This window comes from Geospiza fortis, unplaced genomic scaffold (assembly GCF_000277835.1).
Source record: "Geospiza fortis unplaced genomic scaffold, GeoFor_1.0 scaffold182, whole genome shotgun sequence".
Taxonomy (NCBI): domain Eukaryota; kingdom Metazoa; phylum Chordata; class Aves; order Passeriformes; family Thraupidae; genus Geospiza; species Geospiza fortis.
In genome coordinates, this window is record NW_005054367.1 from 2,038,107 (window position 1) to 2,044,693 (window position 6,587).

Consider the following 6,587-nt stretch of genomic DNA (forward strand, 5'->3'; position numbering starts at 1 on the left):
GTTCCAGTTCCTTATCACCCTCACAGTAAAGAATTTCATCCTAATATCTCACCTAAACCTGCCCCTTCTCAGTGTGAAGCCATTTCCCCTTGTTCCATCTCTCCATGCCCTTGTCCCAAGTCCCTGTCCAGCTCTCTTCAGGCACTGGGAGAGGCTCTAAATCTCCCTGGAGTCTTCTCTTCTCCCGGCTGAGCAACCCCAGAACAACCATATATACCCTGAACAACCCATATATATGAATCTTACATGTACACTGACATTTTGGTTATATATGTGTAAATGTTCATGCACACACACATAAATTTACATACACACAGACAGAAAGGTAATAGCAACCAGTTTTCCCAGTGTTCCACTCAGCTTCAGTCATAGTTTTTTAGTTCACTTTTTGTGGAAACCCAGGGCACTGGGAATATTTCCCTGTCTGCTCTGGGGTGCCCTGACCCCCAGGGCAGCACTGACTTTGACCCTCATCCATGGAGAAAGTTTCCCAGACTTCAAGACAGACTGGAATCCACAAAAGTGTGAAATAGATTATAGAGAGCAGTGTAGGTGTGTCACTTGGTGAGAAATTTAGGTTTTGGGAATTTTAGTATGTTGTGGATGGAAGCAAGATGGAGGGCACAGGGTGTCATCCTGGGTTTCTTCTTCGTGTTTCTTCCCCCGTCTTCTCCATGGGTTTGGGTGGCATTTTGTAATTGGGCAGAAAAGTCCCCATTGCAGCTCTTTGGAATCATTTATTGGGTTAAAAGGGAAAATAATCCAGGTGTCAGCTCTTAATTGGATAGTTTAGTCTGAAAAGACCTTGGAACAAGAGATTGTTGGCCATTTTGTGCCTTCTAATCAAAAGCTGCCAAACTCACAGTAATGTGACTGTTTTACTGATAAGAAATAATAAACACCTGAGTCCAAACATGAACTAACATCTCAAAGTGCCTTCAATCCAGTCCCAGAAAAACTGACACAGGGTACCCCCACAACTTTATAGATCCACCCTTGTATTTTTTGCACTGTACCAAAGCAGAGAATCGAAACAGATAATGAAGGAAAACATAAAGGCCAACACCTTTTTCAGACAACTGTTAGAGTGCAGGCATCCCCCACTGCGAGGCTGACAAACACATTTTCCTCCATGTTTCCCACCCACTTTTTCCAGCCTCACTCCTGATTTTCTGTGAAAGCCTCTCAGAAACCCAGGGATGAAACAGGATCACGGAGAAATGCTCAGCTTGGAGCCTCCCCAGCTGAGGCTCCTGCCTCTCCCAGGAGATCCTGTGTAATCACTTCAGCTCCTTCCATGGCTCTCGCAGACACCTCCCTCAACACCCCCATGTACAAATAGCACAGTTCCTGGAGGAACAGCATCTCCAGAGTGCTGAGGGATCGCTGCAAGGGGGACACAGGGATGGTAAAGGCAGTGGGGAGGTTTTCCCAACTATTTCTGGGGATTCAACTGGGCTGAGATAATGCTCCTCTTGCACAGAAAGAAGTGACTCCCTGAACCTTCACTTAGAGGGATGGAGAATAATGTAAGTCCTGTGGTTTACTGCACTTTCTCTTCTTAGGAAAAAAAAAAGGTGGTTTGTGGTAGACTCTTCTATAGGATTCAGTCACCTCTTATTTGCCTAAAAATCATTAAAAACCTGAGCAGCAAATTTTTCTTCCTGAGTGGCATGAAAAAAAGTGGAACTGGGGAGGAGTGCATATTTATTTATTCCTTTGCACAGAAGTTTCCCCAGTGTTTTTGACTTGTTATTTGGCTGAAATAAGTTAACTAGGATCAAAAATAGAATCCTAGAAAGGTGAATAGGCATATAAGGAAGTTTTTTTCTGAGCATGAAAATTGTAGATAGATATATATATATCTTACCTACAAACTTCAGATTTTCTAGTCAAAGCAAAGACAGAAAAATTTCAATAACCTTAAGTTTTGTAACTTTACTCTCTCTTATATAGGTTTATGCTTGGTAATATTCTTCTGATACAGACTAACATTTAGTTTTTTGAGACTTAAGAATGAGAAAGTTATTTTAAGACTTTTTGAGACTTATTTTAAATAGATATTTTTGTGTGTGTGTGTGAATAAGGCAGAATTACATCTGTTTTATTTGTGGAATATGCTGTACTGTGCCTGGTGAATGCTTTGATCATGATAAACTGTGGGGCAAAATAACCTAATAAGTGAGACCTGGGAAAACTAGATGTTCTGGAGGTTCCTCCTGTGGTACAGGTGCTGCTCCTTTTCCATGTCTCAAATTTTTTGTATTACATTTTGGGTTTCTTTGTAACTTTTTTGCTTGATCTGAGATTATTTTTCATATCTACAAAAAAAGCTTTTTGAAATTTGGGTTTTCAAAATTTGAAAAGGGCTAATAGTGAATTTAATAAAGAAAGTGAGGAACCTAATGACATTATGCATGTCCTTATTAAGTGACTCTATTAAATGGCATAACCTAATGCAAATGGTTTGCTCAGAGATGACTTCTGATTAGATATATTTATTATATTTAGAAAACTGTCAGACAAAAGACCATGTAATTTGAATGTTTCATTAAATTATGGAACTACTAAACCTTTGGCAACCCAAGTTAAAATTAGGATTGTTGATTCAAAATAATTTTTTTTCAAAACTTATAGTTAAAAGTATTTTTCACTGTGTTTTGGTGACAGATGAGGGGTTTTCTTTCATGGACCAGCTAAATTTTGTAATGGTCTTTGAAGAAATATTTCTGTTGCATTTTGTCCTAAGATTTTTCCTCCATATATTGAGCTGCTGAGAGACCCTTTTGTATCAAAATGTACACAATTAAAGGAATCTTCAGAATGACAAAATGACAAGTCTGTGATACTTTTGGTGCATTTACTAATTTCTGTTAATGGCAACAGTCCAAAATCCAAACCATGACTATCTACAGTTTTTGTTTGTTGTAATCAAGTCATGTTAATACAAGTTTATAGAAATATTAATCACATTAACTACTTTTGAAACACTGCTTACATGTGGAAACACGTGGTTTATTGTTAATGTGACCTGTAAAAACCTAAATCTCAAATGCAAAAAAACTTCAGTTAACAACTGCAATTCTCACATGGATGTCCTTAAATTCTTGGATATTGGAGGCAGTGAGAGCATAGCTCTCATTCCTTAGTGGTGAAGACAACTCAGATTCCCCCTGTTTGCATCAAAGCTTGAGTATCCATAAAATCTGCAGCTGGTTTAGTACAGCACTGTAGAAAATATATGGTTAAAAAGCACAGCTTGCCCCCCTCCTGGCAGCCCAGTGTAACCTGCAGCACGTTCTCCTTCCTTCCACTGTCCTCCTTGGGCAGGAGCCTTTCAAGCTTGGTGAAATGAATGAATTTCCCTTTCTCCTTTTCCTTTTCCTCCTCCTCTTCCCCACTTCAGAGTGATGAAAATGAGTGATTCACACTGTCTGGTCACTTCTTAAATCTATCCCCAGACCAGCTGATATTTCTTGGTATGGCACTTCTAAATCAAAATATATTCCATTTCTTATTCAAGTTAGGAGAGGGCTGGGTCCTGACCTGTTTCTTCTCTTTGTTCTGTAAAACCTCACACCTGAGGTTTATTTCCCTGCCATCTGACCAGCACCTAACCAGGTTCCTTGATCTCAATTAATCTCAATAAGAGATTATCTCAATTCTTTGTGCAGTTGCCACCATATAAAGCCACAGTGTGGAGGATCAGTGGATTCAGATATCATCACACTTTAACCACAAATACATGCAATTTTATGAGTTAACTTTCCTGTAAAACAGCTCCAACCATAGTCCTGAGCTGTGGGGGCTCCTTGGGGTCTTCTCCACTCCCTGGGCTCCTCAGAGGTTGGAGAGATAATTCCAAATCCTGTTGTTGGCTCATGGACTTTCCAACCAACCTTTCCTTGTCTTCTGGTTACACCACTCTCCTTAGGGACAGGGATGGGCAGGGAATGCCTGGATGATGATGACTCAGTGCAAACCACACTGCCACATTTGCTGTTGGCTTTTACAATCTTGCTCTGGCCACTTTTGGAGGCTTTTGTGCTTCTTGATGACCAACAGGTTGTCTCCATGCTTTGGCTGTTTCCTTGGGGACACCAAAGCTACTAGTTAAAGTCAATGGGCTGATGTTAATGGCCAGGTGATTACACCTAACTCATCCTAACTCCAGCAGCAATGGTCATGAACAGCTTTTCATCTCTTTTCTCCCAGGTTCACTCCTGTGCTGCCACAGAGTTTCTGTGCTTCCTCAGTGCTTGCAACTGGCCATTTGACAACTTGTCAATTGACTGCTCAAGCACTTACAGAAAGTGATCTCTGCACAGATTTAAATTATTTATGATGGCAAAGTAGCTGAAAATTAGTGCCCCCTTACCAGGCAAAAGAAAGTGTGACTTAACGCTTCACTAATTGCTAAGAAGGCTTGTGCTGGAAGTAGTCATTAACGAGACAATTCAGTATTAGGCAATCATGGAATTTTTATGTGTTCACAGTCTGCTGGTGACTAATGACATTTGCCCAGTCCCACCACTGACTGCAGAATCACCAATCTTTGGAAGTTTAGCAGGTGTCCACTAGTAGGGGCAGGGAGAAGAGCAGGTGTAATGGGTGCGAAGAGTTGAATTTATCTTGTCTCGCTTGAGACATCTCAGGTCATCAATTGTAGTCAACTGATGTCGGGATCTCTGCTGCTCAGAGTGACCCCGAGAAGAGTTGGAAAGTCTCTTTTCCCAGCCCGGCGCTCGAAGAAGGAGTCAGAGCTCTTCATTTCTCGGTCTCAAGGTTGTTTATTGTTCCTTATCTATAAAATTCTTCCTCCTGTCCAACCGAGGTCCACTCAGCAGGACAGTCCAAGGCGCTCTGCCTGCCCCCAGGGTGGTGTTATGTCTTTATACTAAAAACTACATGCATGATATTTACAATTACTTCCAAATACCTGTCACCTATGTTAGACAGTGAGCTTCTACTCTAAACCAATCCAAAAGTGCCAACATCACAGCAGAAGATGGAGGCCAAGAAGAAGAAGGAGAAAGGCTGGACACACCCAGTTCCCTCCATCTTGCCTCCTGAACCCCCATACCAAAAACCCCAAAATCGACTTTTTTCACTCCGTGATAATTTCACTGTTATTCTACCTAAACTGTCGTGGCTTGCAGATCTTCATCTAAGGTTGGTAATTTACTCCACAGGTCATAATCAAACCCACAGGTGTTTTGGGCTCTGTGCCAGGGTCTCTGAGCCCCCTAGCAGGGGTCTTGGCCATCCTGGACAGCCAGAGGGATGTTCTGGGTTCCCACAAACTGGCACTTCTTTCCTGAAGTAAATGTGAAAAGGGGTCTCAGCAGGCAGTGTGGGAGCTCATGGAGGTGTAGCTGTGTAACTCCAAGGTGTCTGCACTGAGGTGAAATGAATCCCACCCAGAGGGGCTTTCTGCATGAATGCTAACTGGCTTTATCAGGTGAATTATTTTGTGAAGCTCCACAGTGTTTGCTACCTTCATTCCCCAGCCCAGAACAGTAAACTGTAAATCCCAGTTTGAAGAGTGGGGATTTATCCCACACTAATGAGAAAAATCTGTTGCAATTTTTTTTTTGTTCTCTTCATGTGTCTGTGTTAATCTCTGTGTTTAGTCATCATTAGCTGCTCTGAATTCACAGTTTTGCTGATTGCAAGGAGGGTGTAGGGTCTGCCTCCCTTGGCAATCTCAGTGGAGCTGCATAGGATGGTGGAACTCAGACCTGGAAGTTCCTTGCAGGTTACAATGGAGGAGTAACTAAATGGGCTGAAAAAGGGGTAATGTGTGCTCTCCTCATGGAGAGGCATTTTGGGGGCTGCCTTTTGCCTTTCAAATAAGAGACACACTGAGAGAGCTGAGGCTGTTCAGCCTGGAGAAGAGAAGGCTCCAGGGAGACCATAGAGCTCCTTTCAGTGCCTAAAGGGGCTCGAGGAGAGCTGGAGAGGGACTGGGGACAAGAGAATGGAGTGACAGGACAATGGATTTAAACTGACAGATTTAAACTGGATATTAGGGAGAAATTATTTTCTGTGAGGGTGGTGAGGCCCTGGCACAGCGTGCCCAGAGAAGCTGTGGCTGCCCCATCCCTGGGGGTGTCCAAGGCCAGGTTGGACAGGGCTTGGAGCAACCTGGGACAGTGGAAGGTGTCCCTGCTCTGGACAGGGGATTGGAATTGGATGATCTTAAGGATCCCTTCCAACCCAAACCATTCTATTATTCTATGAATAGAGTATTTTCTTTCTTTTTTATGGTGACAGTTTTGTATAATGGGAAGACAAGAGGTATAAATTAAAACAAGGGGGATCCAAATGGGTTGGGACAGTCAAATATTGGAACAGGTCACTCAAAGAGGTTGTGCCAACTCTGTTCCTGGAGATTTGTCTGGATAAAGCCCTGACCTTGTGATTTACTCATTTTGAGGAACCTCCTAAATTCCCTTTCAACACAAATTATTCTGTGATTAAAAAGTTACACATGTTAAGATGCAAGCGTTATTTTAATATGTTAAATATCTTAAGAGCCATTAAGAAAATGTCAGTTTGGTTTGATTAAATCATCTGCCTCTAGA

General features: G+C 42.0%; 1 protein-coding gene across 1 annotated transcript in view; it reads left to right on the forward strand.

Moving 5' to 3' along the window:
• The first annotated feature begins 1,364 nt into the window (after positions 1–1,364).
• Positions 1,365–6,587, forward strand: part of LOC102045415 (sodium channel protein type 5 subunit alpha-like) — a 43,577-nt gene continuing 38,354 nt past the window's right edge. The window contains exon 1 of the mRNA XM_031059736.1: positions 1,365–1,529. The gene's annotated coding sequence lies outside the window, so the exon portion shown is untranslated. The remainder of the gene's footprint in view (positions 1,530–6,587) is intronic.